The sequence below is a fragment of the Littorina saxatilis genome, linkage group LG14 (assembly GCF_037325665.1).
Source record: "Littorina saxatilis isolate snail1 linkage group LG14, US_GU_Lsax_2.0, whole genome shotgun sequence".
Classification (NCBI taxonomy): Eukaryota; Metazoa; Mollusca; class Gastropoda; order Littorinimorpha; family Littorinidae; genus Littorina; species Littorina saxatilis.
Genome location: NC_090258.1, coordinates 3,344,279 through 3,359,102, shown reverse-complemented (window position 1 = coordinate 3,359,102; position 14,824 = coordinate 3,344,279). Strand labels below are relative to the sequence as shown.

The 14,824-nt window shown below is 40.4% G+C and overlaps 1 protein-coding gene across 1 annotated transcript in view; it reads left to right on the top strand.

Annotated features, from left to right (window-relative positions):
• Positions 1 to 14,824, top strand: part of LOC138946912 (diacylglycerol kinase beta-like) — a 159,600-nt gene that overhangs the window by 75,312 nt on the left and 69,464 nt on the right. The window contains exon 3 of the mRNA XM_070318313.1: positions 7,490 to 7,961. The gene's annotated coding sequence lies outside the window, so the exon portion shown is untranslated. The remainder of the gene's footprint in view (positions 1 to 7,489; positions 7,962 to 14,824) is intronic.

Sequence of the window (14,824 nt, the reverse complement as noted above, 5' to 3'; positions counted from 1 at the left end):
TGTCTCTCTCTCAATCTATGTGTACGTCTGTTTGTCTTACCCCCCTCTCTCTCTCTCTCTCTCTCTCTCTCTCTCTCTCTCTCTCTCTCTCTCTCTCTCTCTTGTTTGTGTGCGGTTTGTTAAGATTGTGGGATTTCTCTCTCTTTCTTGGTTTAAACAAATAATTTAATTGCAAATCGTGACATATGTACAATTGAAATTCTATTTGGGTCCAAAATCGATCAGTTTCTTGTGTAAAGTGACTTTCGTGGTTGTTGCAAGTTGAAAATGTGTCATTTCAAATCTCATGTTCTCTTCTTATTCGTGTCTGAGATGAAATAGATACATGCCTCTAAAAGGCGTGTCGACCAAAATGAGTTTGATAATATGGCGTTAAAAATGCGTGTGGAGAACCAGGTGATGACAGATTTAGCCTGCAAATCTATGTATAGCTCTAATTGCTGTGATACCTTGTGGTTAAAACTCGAGGGGAGAGAGAGACAGAGAGAGAGAGAGAGAGAGAGAGAGAGAGAGAGAGAGAGAGAGAGAGAGAGAGAGAGAGAGAGAGAGAGAGAGAGAGAGAGAGATTCTTTATTTACGAGGGTAATGACATAAGCAAACAGGTGCTTTTTTACATCCAGCCCTCGCCCATGGGAGGGTTTAATCTAATGATAATACGTTTTAAAATGTTGGAATATCAATTAAAGAAGTAATAAAAGCAAACGGCAAACAAGCAAACGATTAACAGACTAAACAAACAAACAAAAATATACATACAAACGAACATGACATATTATTGTCAAAGGTATAATGAAAACTGCTTCAAGCAACAAAAAACGTGTGAAACTTCGAGGGAAGAAAAAATCCGTGAAACTGAGGAGTCAATGAAGCAACTACGTTGCAAGTAATAGCATGTAGCATCGTTACATAAGTCATGTTATGAAATTAATTAGGTACATTTATCTACTGAAATGTGTAAAAGGTACAAATAAGGCATCAACAATATAAACATGTTCAGGCTAAGCGAGAACGAAATGTGCCATGTATAAGGAATGAGAAATATCTGTCTTTAAAAGTCTTGGCATTGACAGAATGTTTGAGACCGCTTGGAAGTGAATTCCAAAGATTAGTCCCCGAAAAGAGTAGGCTGGACTTAAAAAGATCTATACGAGGCCGAGGAGCATACATTTTTGAGAGAGAGAGAGAGAGAGAGAGAGAGAGAGAGAGAGAGAGAGAGAGAGAGAGAGAGAGAGAGAGAGAGAGAGAGAGAGAGAGAGAGAGAGAGAGAGAGAGAGAGAGAGAGAGAGAGAGAGAGAGAGAGAGAGAGAGAGAGAGATGGGAGGATAGAACGTGTTTATATGTGTGTGTTTGTGTGCGTTCATGCGCATATATATATGTGTGTGTGTGTGCGTGCATATATATATATATATATATATATATATATATATATGTGTGTGTGTGTGTGTGCGTGCGTGTGTGTGTGCGTGCGTATGAGGGAGAGAGAGAGAGGTGTAACGTGCTATGTTAAGACCGAGAGATACCATCTCTGCTTGCACCACGGTCCCCTGCAGGCATTGTCTGCCTCTGCCCTGATTACCCCGTAAAGAGAATGACTTTGTATCGGGCAAGTTATCACCCCAACCTCTTTCCCTCCCACTTTGTATCGGGCAAGTTATCACCCCAACCTCTTTCCCTCCCTTTGCCAGCGACTCGCCATCCCGCCACCATCACCGTCATCAGATCCAACACTTCGTTTTCTCTTGTGGAATTGCCAATGACGTCACAGTGGTAGTCGTAGCACTTGCATATCATTTACCAATGACCCCCCCTCCCCTCTTCCCTACTACCATCACCATCCCCATCGCTCCGTACATTGTGTTCTCTTGTTGAATAGCGAATAACGTCACCGTGGTAGTTGTACAGGGTGACCCAAAAAAAAAGAGTACCCAAACAAAACGTCATAAATTGAACAAAAATAAAGCAATCTTCATAAAATTTATTTACACACACAAGTAGCCTCTGCATGATTTGCACAGAAAATTTTAGCGTTCTTGCTTTTCTTTCAGGAAAGTTATGCTCATTCTACAGAACATGCTCCAAATGGCCTCCCCCGGATTTAAATCCCCCAGATTTCTATCTTTGGGGGTTCCTGAAAGACAACGTCTACAGGAACAACCCACAGTCAATCACAGAACTCAAGAGAGCCATCACAACAACCATTCACGGAATCTAGCAACAGGAGTGTGTGCGGGTGATTGATAACTTTGCGCGGCGAGTTCAAGTTTGCCTGCAGCGGAGCGGAGGCCATTTGGAGCATGTTCTGTAGAATGAGCATAACTTTCCTGAAAGACAAGCTAGAACGCTAAAATTTTCTGTGCAAATCATGCAGAGACTACTTGTGTATGTAAATACATTTTATGAAGATTGCTTAATTTTTGTTCAATTTATGACGTTTTGTTTGGGTACTCTTTTTTTTGGGTCACCCTGTAGAAGGCCTACTTGCATTGACCCTCCCCCTTTACCATCACCAGTACTTAGGCCTCGCTCAGTGCATTATGTTGTCTTGAGGAATTGCGAATGACGCCACAGCGGTAGTTGTAGAAGGACTACTTACATATCATTCGCATTGACCCTCCACACACCGTCACCATTAAACCCATCTCTGTCTTCAGTTTATTTTCTCCCGTGGGAATACGAATGACGACCCCCCGCGGGTTAGGGGGAAGAATTTACCCGATGCTCCCCAGCATGTCGTAAGAGGCGACTAACGGATTCTGTTTCTCCTTTTACCCTTGTTAAGTGTTTCTTGTAATATAATATAGTCAATTTTTTTTAAAGATTTTAGTCAAGCACTGTATTGTCTTCCTGTACGAAATTTATTTTAATTGAAAACAAGAATTGTTAGTTAAGTGAACGTTTAATTGACAACGAACCTTATAAGGTTGTTTTTTTTAATCGAAAGCAAGACTTGTGTAAGTTGAGTGAACGTGTAATTGTCAATACGAAACTTACGAAAAAAGAAACAAGTCGCGTAAGGCGAAAATACAATATTTAGTCAAGTAGCTGTCGAACTCACAGAATGGGAACTGAACGCAATGCCATTTTTCAGCAAGACCGTATACTCGTAGCATCGTCAGTCCACCGCTCATGGCAAAGGCAGTGAAATTGACAAGAAGAGCGGGGTAGTAGTTGCGCTAAGAAGGATAGCACGCTTTTCTGTACCTCTCTTCGTTTTAACTTTCTGAGCGTGTTTTTAATCCAAACATATCATATCTATATGTTTTTGGAATCAGGAACCGACAAGGAATAAGATGAAAGTGTTTTTAAATTGATTTGGACAATTTAATTTTGATAATAATTTTTATATATTTAATTTTCAGAGCTTGTTTTTAATCCGAATATAACATATTTATATGTTTTTGGAATCAGCAAATGATGGAGAATAAGATAAACGTAAATTTGGATCGTTTTATAAAAGAAATATTTTTTTTACAATTTTCAGATTTTTAATGACCAAAGTCATTAATTAATTTTTAAGCCACCAAGCTGAAATGCAATACCAAAGTCCGGGCTTCGTCGAAGATTACTTGACCAAAATTTCAACCAATTTGGTTGAAAAATGAGGGCGTGACAGTGCCGCCTCAACTTTCACGAAAAGCCGGATATGACGTCATCAAAGACATTTATCAAAAAAATGAAAAAAACGTATGGGGATATCAATCCCAGGAACTCTCATGTCAAATTTCATAAAGATCGGTCCAGTAGTTTGGTCTGAATCGCTCTACACGCACGCACGCACACACACACACACACACACATACACACACACATACACACACACATACACCACGACCCTCGTTTCGATTCCCCCTCGATGTTAAAATATTTAGTCAAAACTTGACTAAATATAAAAAAATGATCGAAAGAAAGATATGTAAGTTAAGTGAACGTTTAATTGACAAAACGAAACTGTTACTAGAACCTCGATCTGTAAATCTTTAGATTGGAATAAGGTGCACAATAGAAAATTATTAATGATGCAAAGATTAACACTTGTCTTCGGTTGTGGGCTTCACGTCAAAATATTAGTTTGTGTTATGGTGAATATTTTAGTTTAGATGCGTTTGAATGAGACACCTTTTCTTTCATTATCCCCCATCCAACGTTTTAGACGGATAGACAGACAGACACTTGCCCTTCCCTCTTCCTTAATCCAAGCAGGAAAGAAATTGGTATCAGGATTTGTCCACGTCGGAACAGGAAGGATTTGTGGATTCGGTGGAACCGTGACTTTGTCTGGACCCTTGACAGAGGTCACCTCTCCTTGCATTCCGAGAGAGAGAGAGAGAGAGAGAGAGAGAGAGAGAGAGAGAGAGAGAGAGAGAGAGAGAGAGAGAGAGAGAGAGAGAGAGAGAGAGAGAGAGAGAGAGAGAGAGAGAGACGCAGACACACACACGCACGCACGAATGTACGAACGCACGCACGCACACACGCACGCACGCACACACGCACACACACGCGCACACACACACATACACATACTCAAAGACAGTCAGCCAGAGAGTGTATGGTCATTGCATCCTGAACTCAGGTCAAAATGAGTTCGGCTCATTCTCTCCCTGACCGGACGCTACAGTCCTACGCGAATCTATCAAAACAAAAATACATATGGTTTTCGCGAGCACTGATCTAAATTTGAGATCAGTGTTCGCGAGACGAAAATGATTGCAGATTGGCCGACTTCGACAGTGATCTCCGTTCTGTTCTTCACAGTTATGATAAAGACATCGTTCTAAGGTCAAAACAAGTCGAAAGTTTGGGACTGCTGCCGGAAGGAGACCGTAATATATGGTTTCATCACTGTCACCTGGTTACAGAAAAAATCGTCTGCTCCAGTTAGCGCCGAAACCAAACGGTTGATTATCACGTGACACTTTTGCCATATTTGGAGTTGTTTGCACAGTAAATACAGCCGCGAAAAATAGCTCGCTTGAAACTGTCTTACATATCAATTCCTTTGTAATTTAAAAATTACCAAACACCATGAAAAATCATTATCGACGATCGCGAATCTGCTTATATCAATAATACATTACAAAAAGCTCTAAATATGTTAAAAAAAAAAAATCGGTTTCCTTGCCAGACAAGGAAACTCAAGGCATCCTGTCGGAGAGAATGAGCCGAACTCATTTTGACCTGAGTTCAGTATGATGGTCATTGGTGGTAAAGACAGACACATGGAGAGAGAGATAGTCTTTATAATGGTAACCTGATACGGTCAGATTTCCCACTGAAGGAAATTGGCTTTTTTAATGTTGAAGATATTGACAAGACGAAAATGCTACCGGTGGTCAGTTTCTTTGTGTAGTGTGATTGAAGAAGAAATGTAGGTCAGTGATGGTTACGTTGGTGATTTATCTTGCACGTGCGGTCTAGTTGTAAGTGTATGGTTTTACATACCACAACTTACGTATTTCATGTACTATGCTGTTTACGGTTCGGAGAAGGACGCAAGGGATGAATAAAATTGGGTCAGTGTTGGACGTTGGGATGTATGAGAGTACGTATACACCTGCTAAGGTAGAACACACTTTAACAATGGTTTTTTGATTTAGAAGGAACCAGATTATGACGTGCCAGACTCACAAAAATGTTATGATAATAAGAATAAGAATGATAATAATGAGGATATTTCGATTGCGCAAATCCTAAAATAGTTCTAAGCGTCTCACAAAAACGTACATAAATAAATGAGGATGTACACAATTCCGAATAAAATAATACACATCCACAAAAAATGTCCGTGTGTTTAGGAAGGAGGAAGTGCTTACGTGCTAGAATTGTGCTAATTATAACATTTGAGGTTCCTTTCCGTACAGAAATAACAACGGTTGCGTACTGAAAAAAGAAGAATGGGTGTGCTTGTGGTCCTAGAATAAACGTTTTTGTTTTGAACGGAGGATATAATTATATATATATATATTAATATTGCTTTTTCATATGTTACGCAGATTTCCATTGGTCAATTGGGCAAAACGGAGCTCATTGCAAAAGGGATATCGACGACATTTCCGTCGATATCAGTTTTGATATCGACGACCTCTTTATTGCTTCCCCACTTCAAAAACAGACACCTAAATTTAAAAACAACAAAATATATATATGAAAATGTAATTATCCCAGAATTTAGTTGAGCAAATGCCTAATTACTTTTTGAAAGAAAAGACATTTGGAAATACTGGAAAGTACAAGAAAAGAGTGAACAAAAAGAAATAATAATCAGAGGGAGGGATATGGAACAGCCAAAACTGAGACAAATACTTTTGTAATTTCTTTACAGTGAATACAAAATGTCCAGAAAAATAGCAATATATCTAACATTGACTGACTGTGTGATGATATCTTCTGCTATGGTCTGTTGAGACAGTGCCATAGCAGAAGATATCATCACACAGTTCGTCAATATTGGGTATAATATATTTGTGTGCTAGACGTATAACAACCAACCTTTTTTTTTTTTTACGAAGGAAATATTAGCGTGGCAGACGTATACCAATGACAACGTCAGCGTTAAGATCGAAGGAAATATTGGCGTGACTGACGAATAAACATTTGTCATTGGTGAATGTTAGTGTTTTGAAAGAAGTAAAATAATGGCATGCTAGGAGTACGGATTTTTCAGATGACTTAGTACATTTGTGATGTCTTTGAAGTGAACACATGCCTATCATGTACTTCTTATAAGTCCACATATGTACATACACAGTGCATATGGTACACCTCAAAATAGACCCCCCCTTTTTTTTTTTGACCGTTTATGCGATCGACACATGCATCAGTAGAAACGACAAAACACAAGCAATAAGCAAGATAGCGAAACAAAACAACCGGTCCAGGAAAGAGATAATTGGTTTGACTTTCTCCTCGTATGTAAAAGTAGTCAAGGTGTGCTCATTCTAAAATTTCGTAGATTTTTTAATTGGTACCTTACGTTTTTGTCAGGTCGACTTTGGGGGTATCCTTATTTGGGCGGTGATCAGGTGACCCCTGTAAAATCTTTGGTTCGAAACGTGTGCAAGATAGCCAAGTGGAGGGCCTTTTATGAATGTCATGACACAGAAATGAATGTGTAAGTTGGGGTACAAAAGTCGGTGCAATTAGTGTTCTGCCCACTTTATTTTGGTTTTGTCTGTGGCAGGAAATGCCAGGCTGTGTCAGCAGAAATCGTCATCTTTAGCAAATCATTGATACAGCTAAATTTGGATAGATGACTCGCCGTACCTTACTTTACTTCAAATGATTCCTTCCTTTTTCCTTAAAAGGATTTCTTTCTTTGTCTTAGAACTCTGAACTTATGCTGCAACCTAAATGTGACCTTTGATGTCTACTTTTGATCTCCAAAGACAAGAAGCTCTCCTTTTGGTGCTATTATTGACCCGTGCCTTCCGTGCTGCAGTCGTTGTTTGACAGTGACGTGCGTTTGTCTATCTATCACTTGGTGTATTTGCAGAGTGTGGCCGAGAAACCACACCCATCTTTACTATGGATCAGCGCTATTGACGTGGCGGGGATCGTGTGCTGGCGGCATCAGCTCTACCAGCGCTACTTCATCCTCTGCACGCACGCATGACACTCTTACCCGTCCCAGGACCGCCGTGGAGTTCGGCGCATCACGTCATCGCGACACAGCTTAAACAACGTTGACGACTTCTGGACACGGCTGACTGACCGCCACGGTTATGGCCCCTGTTGGGAGTTGTTCATCACCTCTTCATCGCCTCTTGTCGTCGTCGTCTTCATCGTCATCTTCATCGTCCTCGTCGTTTGTGTCTTCTCGGCTTCACGGTGGATGTGAAAGTTGTGTGGAGTTTGTGCTATGTGGATAAGAGGAATGTGTGTTTCTGCTGAGTTGTGATTCTGGGAGGCGGCTGTATTGAATTTCCCAGGGACTGCTCAGTTTCTTCCTCGTCTTCCTGCATCAGGTAATTCTAGTGATTATTGATTTCCTCTTTGCTTTTTGTCCTAGTCGTGGTTTCTGTGTTGTCTCTGCTGTAGAGTAGGTACGTTTTTATTCTGACCGGGCTTTCAGTGTAAAGCTATAAATCATTATGTTGTTAAGGAAAGGAGGAAATTACTAACTCGGGAATGCCGTGCTTCCTTGATAAATTGAAATGCTTTTTTGATGACAATGACATCATGATTGTGTTGTATGATCTGACCTAAATCAAGTCAAGAGTACATACAGCCTCAACTGAGGGCTCTTTGCTATATTTGACTTCAGTTACTTATTATATATATTATACAGGCATAGAACTATCTAATGACAATTAAAGATATATCTGATCGCTTCTTTTCTCTCTGTGTCTGTCCCTGACACACACGCACGCACGCACACACACACACACACACACAAACACACACACACACACACACACACACACACACACACACACACACACACACACACACACACACACACACACACAGAGATTTTCGGAGGTTGTTGGGTCAGAGCTCAAACTGTCAGTAAGTGTTTCGGGTGATGAAAAAGTTGACTTAATACAGATCTGTATGTGTGTGCGTGTGTGTGCGCGCGCGGTGTGTGTGTGTGTGTGTGTGTGTGTGTGTGTGCGTGCGCGCGGTGTGTGTGTGTGTGTGTGCGCGCACACATACTCACATACAAAACACTATGTTAACAGCGCTCAAAGTCCAGAACATGGGGCACTGGCCTTTGGCAAGTACTTCTTATAATTTACTAGCCAGAGAGCACATTTTACTCGCCAAACCAACCATTTCAGTGATTTGTTTCAGTAACTTTACTCGCATTTGGTGAGTAGATTAACATTTCTACTCGCCACTTTCAGGCCTGGGTTACCCTCCCCCTTCACCCCCGAAAAATAATGACGTGAATTAACTACAGAACTTTATAAATTTTGTTAGTTTTGAAGGCAGAAAATGCCAACGATTTATGTTCAGTTATGGATACCGAACATTATAATTGATGTGCCCTTGCAGGAAAACCGGTGAAAGAAAAAAGTATTACATGAAAGAAGTGCACGAAAATACTTGTGTTCACCTTTTCACCTAACAACAATGCTTCAGGACACGGTAAATCCCCAGAAGACTGTCAGCGAGTTAGAAAAATGAGCGGAAGAAGGAAAGGATAGATTTAAAAGAATATCACACGTGAACGCTTCCAGGTCACCACAGAAGTTTCTCTCTCTCTCTCTCTCTCTCTCTCTCTCTCTCCTCTCTCTCTCTCTCTCTCTCTCTCTCTCTCTCTCTCTCTCTCTCTCTCTCTCTCTCTCTCTCTCTCTCTCTCTCTCTCTCTCTCTCTCTCTCTCTCTCTCTCTCTCTCTCTCTCTGCCTCAACAGATATGAAATTAAGAATGCCTAACTTTCTTCCACTGGAAAAGCATCCCAAGTTAAACAAAGCCATTTTCATGCATAAATTGTAGTACGGTAAAGTGCCGATTTACATTACATCATTATTTAATAAAGCTACCCACAGATATGGGTCGGTCAACTTGATCCCACCGATTCCACGAATTGACCTGTATAAGACCAGTCTTGCTTTTTCGGGTACTTCAGTTTTGAATTCACTTCCATCATCCTTTAAGCACTTAAAGTCATTAAAAAGTTTTTAAAAATGTGTTAAAAACCACTTAATGTCTGAGTAGTTTAACGCCTTTTGATTTACCACACTTTGAAAGATATGCTGTGCATTGTATATTCTGAACATATTTTTGTTGTACTATTGCTACATGTTCGATTGCTACCAGCTTGTATTGATAATTACCTGCATAGTATGCATTTGATTTTATGAATAACCACATAATATTATGTATGCTCTTCATGCCTCATCATCATCATCATCATCATCATTATCATCATCATCATCGTGATCATCATCATCATCGTCATCTTTATTATCACGTGCTGAAGTTTTCCGACCTCCTTTTGTTGGTTAACTTTTTAACTTTTTAATTTTTAATTTTTTAATTATATAATTGTGTGTCTATGCGTCCCAAGGACAGATTGTAAGAAAAGGCGTAGCCTTAAATCTTAATCCTTGTTAAATAAAGTTCAATTCAATTCAATTCTGTCTGTCTGTCTGTCTGTCTGTCTGTCTGTCTGTCTGTCTGTGTGTCTCTCTCTCTCTCTCTCTTTCTCCCACTCTCTCTCTCCCCCATTCTCTCTCTCTCTCTCTCTCTCTCTCTCTCTCTCTCTCTCTCTCTCTCTCTCTCTCTCTCGCTTTCTTCTGCTCTCTCTATCTCTCTCTCTCTCTCACGTTCGGTATTTGCAGTCAGGGACTGTAAGAGCAGTTGTGTGGTAGTTTGTTATGCACTGCGTCTGTCAAGCGCAATTTAGCAGACATCTTTGGACCGTAAATGACTCTTTGCTGTGCTTATGCGCCGCTGATAATTTGATTGGTCGATATTTTTAGGCAAAGCACATGGTCTTAAAAAACAGAAAACAAAACATTGGAAGCATTAGTCACGCTTCCTAAAAATAACAACTTATTTTACTCATTTTTTTCTGTAACTTTTCCCCCCATGGTTCATTCATCATCTGACATTACTTTTTAGCGAAATTTAACCATAAGATTATTGAAAAAAATCAAAAATGTAGACGTCCACCTTTAAAATTACCTTTTGCAAGCAACTATAGATCTATATCTATATACGGCTTGTCTGTGTCTGTCTGTCTGTCTGTCGGTCGGTCACTTCGCGATGCACGGCCAAAGTTCTCGATGGATCTGCTTCAAATTTGGTGGGCATATTCAGGTACAAAAACACAATCTGGTCGATGAAAATTTTCAACACATGCTCTCAGCGCGCAGCGCTGAACCGATTTTGGTTTTTTTGTACATCCATTCCCAGTAACTCTTCCTTATCTTCTCCAGTGTTTTGCGCGTTTATCTCCCTTCCTTCGTGTGGCGTCAATCGCGAAGCCGGGTACGGTATTCGGCTCTACTTCTTCCCGGCGAAGCGGGTATTCATCTAGTGTTATGTGCTCTTTGATGATTATTTTTCTATTCATCTGAGACAAATTGTATTAGTTGTATATATATCGTGTTGTGTTTTTGATTGGACTTGTAAATTGAACTTGTAAAGCGCTTCGAGCTGTGGAGAAGCGCTATATAAATGTCCATTATTATTATTATTATTATTATTATTATTATTATTATTATTAAAACAAAACAAAAAAAGCAGAAAGCAGTTCTGGTATTCTTCATCAATATTTCGTCAGCCTGTCGCTGACTTCTTCAGGATGGTAATCACAACTAAGGAATCTTATGTCATGCCTTTTTTCTAATGTCCGATGATCGACCGTACTGTTCTTGATAATGAGAGGGCGAAACACGCCCTATGACCACGATAGGGGGGAGAAGTCACATCAATATAAATGTAACTCCCTAAAATGTTAGCTGTGGAACGAAAAGAGACAGCAAATATCTAAAACGAGAAATAAGAGTTGGGGGGGGGGGGGGGGGGGCAACCGAAAAAGGGTGACTTAAGAGTTTAAAGAAATTAAAAAAATAGTTTTGGTTTTGGTGATCACAATAACTTGAATAAGGTTTAGTAAGTGTTCAGGTCAATGTGACAAACAGCACGAAAACTTATTGCAAGGACAAGAACCAATGGTGGTGCTCTATGGCGTCCGAGAGAGTGGGGTGGAAAATGGAAGGTGAGTTTGTGGGAGAGGAGGAGGAGAGAGGACGGGGGGAAGAAGCTAGCGGGGGGACAGTGGTAGCAGACGATTGACTGGTATCGAAGCAGCACGTGCACACCCCGATCAATGTCTGTGTGGCCGCCAGAACACCGCGGGGAGGGTCGTGATCCGCCTGCTACGTGACATCTTGTACACCCGCCCGACTTTTACCTACATGTATCTCCTTCTGTGCATCTCTCTCTCTCTCTCTCTCTCTCTCTCTCTCTCTCTCTCTCTCTCTCTCTCTCTCTCTCTCTCTCTCTCTCTCTCTCTCTCTCTCTCTCTCTTTCTCAGATTATCTCTCTCTCTCTCTCAGATTATCTCTCTCACACATTATCTCTCTCTCTCCCTCTCTTTGTCTCTCTTTGTCTCTCTCTCTCTCTCTTTGTCTCTCTCTCTTTGTCTCTCTCTCTTTCTCTCTCTCTCTCTTTGTCTCTCGCTCGATCTCTCTCTCAGTCTCTCTCACAGTCACACCCAGTTGTGACCTGTCTGTCCCTGATGCTCGTATATATGTTACAGGCATTAAGTGAAACCAGGCATTACGCGTAATGCCTAAAATGTTCAGGCATTACGCGTAATGCCTGTGAACACTAGGCATTACACGTAATGCCTAAAAATACCAGGCATTACACGTAATGCCTGAAAATCATTGCCAGGCATTACACGTAATGCCTGAAACCTGTTGGTTTAAACACAATTTTATTCAAAATACATGACATGAAACAATTGACAAAAATGCAGCTGGGACACGAACTCAAGCAGATGCTTATTTGACGTGACCATAACAATGCTAAGTTACACAAGTTTTCATGATGGTGGACAACACTATTATTAACCAAAAGAACAAAATGTAGGAGGGGGTATCGGGAACTTAATCAAAACAGGAGGATTTACAGAGAAAAAAAAATTAATCAAATAAAAAAATAAAATAAAATAATAAAGTAAAAAATAAGGTGAGACTATGAATGAAGCGCGTGGGACGAGAACATCGATGCTGAGACATGCAATAAGTAAGTTCAGATAAATGTACATTTTCATGGAGAGGGCAGCATAGTTCGTTACGAATGTATGGAAGAAAACAACCACACACACACACAAAAGAGAACAGAAAAACAAAAACAAAAACTCAATGATAATTATTACTTATGTTAAATATGTAATTGATGCAACAACACCGCGTTTACGTTCTCCTGCACACAAACATACACAATACCAGTACGTGGGCTAATCCTTCAAGTTACTCGACCAGATTCAGCAATAAAGGATTGGACCGACTCGAAAATCAATTTTAGACACGTGGAAACATTATTAAGAGGAAGCGAGCAACATTCATTTCGCATAGAGTTAATTGTGGACATACGAGCATTTTCAAACAACGTGCAGTATAACAAGTAATGTTCAGCTGTTTCGTTCCGGTTACCGCACGCACACTGTGGGTTATCTTTTAAATGGCGTTTGCATAAATCGGAATTAAGGTTACTCATGTTTAAACGCATTCTGCTGTGTTGTATTTCTACCTGTCTTTTTCCAAAATAATAATAAACTGGCACATAATGATGAGGACTTTGTAAATAATGCTTAAACTCGCTAATTGAGTTTGTGGTTTTAACCACATCAGGCAGATCATTCCATAAAATTGTAGTCGAAGGAACGAAGGATGTTCGGAAGATTTCTGTCCTGTGAGCTGGTACAAATCTTTCAAGTGGTCGTCTTCTGTGATAAGGATTTAAGGATGAAACTAGTGGTGGCAAAAGGTCAACTAAATATAGGGGACATTTACCATGAACCATTTTATGATATAATATCAATTTATGTTGTCTTCGGCGTTCCTTTAGACTACAAAATCCGCTTTCTTTGTAAATCTTACCATGACTAGTTCTCCGCACACCGCCAATTATAATACGTAAAGCTTTAAACCTGAAACCTGTTACAGGCATTAAGTGAAACCAGGCATTACGTGTAATGCCTGAATATCGTTTGATAGAATAGGTCGAACAACAACACCTTTGACTCTCGCTTGTTTCTTCTGACACTCTGCGCACAGAGATTTGTAAAGTGGGGTTCACGTAGGACAGGGTCCAGATTGAATTCATCTTGCTAAAACAACAACACCATGTCAATGTACCCGAGCGCTACATTCAAACTACTAAAGATCGTGAACAACTTACGTCGAATAATAATAACAAATCTCCCTTATGAGAAAAACCCCGTTTACACAGTGTTTCTCAAGCAAACATTAAGTAATAATTTGATATCGTAGCTTTCAACAGTCCCGGGTATGTGAAATAACACAACGCAATTTTCTTATTAGCTGTTTTTGTTCCAGCAAGAACAGTCAGTGTACTAAGCCTTTTTTGTTACCTCCCTTTGATATTATAATTATGTGTCAATTTTGTTTGTTTGTTTGCTTAACGCCCAGCCGACCACGAAAGGCCATATCAGGGCGTTGCTGCTTTGACATATAACGTGCGCCGCACACAAGACAGAAGTCGCAGCACAGGCTTCATGTCTCACCCAGTCACATTATTCTGACACCGGACCAACCAGTCCTAGCACTAACCCCATAATGCCAGACACCAGGCGGAGCAGCCACTAGATTGCCAATTTTAAAGTCTTAGGTATGACCCGGCCGGGGTTCGAACCCACGACCTCCCGATCACGGGGCGGACGCCTTACCACTAGGCCAACCGTGCCGGTATGTGTCAATTACTCTATCAGAGACAGCATTGGAGATAACCCGGTTTCAGTATTGTTTCACGATAGACGTAGAGCTGAATACCAACACTCAAATCTGTTTTTGACAAACACCACACATCACTTACTTTCCCAAGAGATGATACTCATGACGTGACTTTGTCGTTTTCTGGAAGGCAGCTTTTACTTCTTCGATTGTTCTGAAGTACACAGCTTTCGGAAGCAACTTTCTGCCGTCCTTTTCATAATGTTCAAACAAACGTCGAGTAAACAATTGTTCTTTTTCATTATCCTCCATGGTGACGAATAAGCAACTGGTGAAAACTCGACTGGAAATATTGGACCTCGGCTTTCCATTGTGACATGCACTCACACTTACGTGAAATTCAAACTGTGGTGAACACTATGTCAGAAATACAATATTTTGCATTGCGAA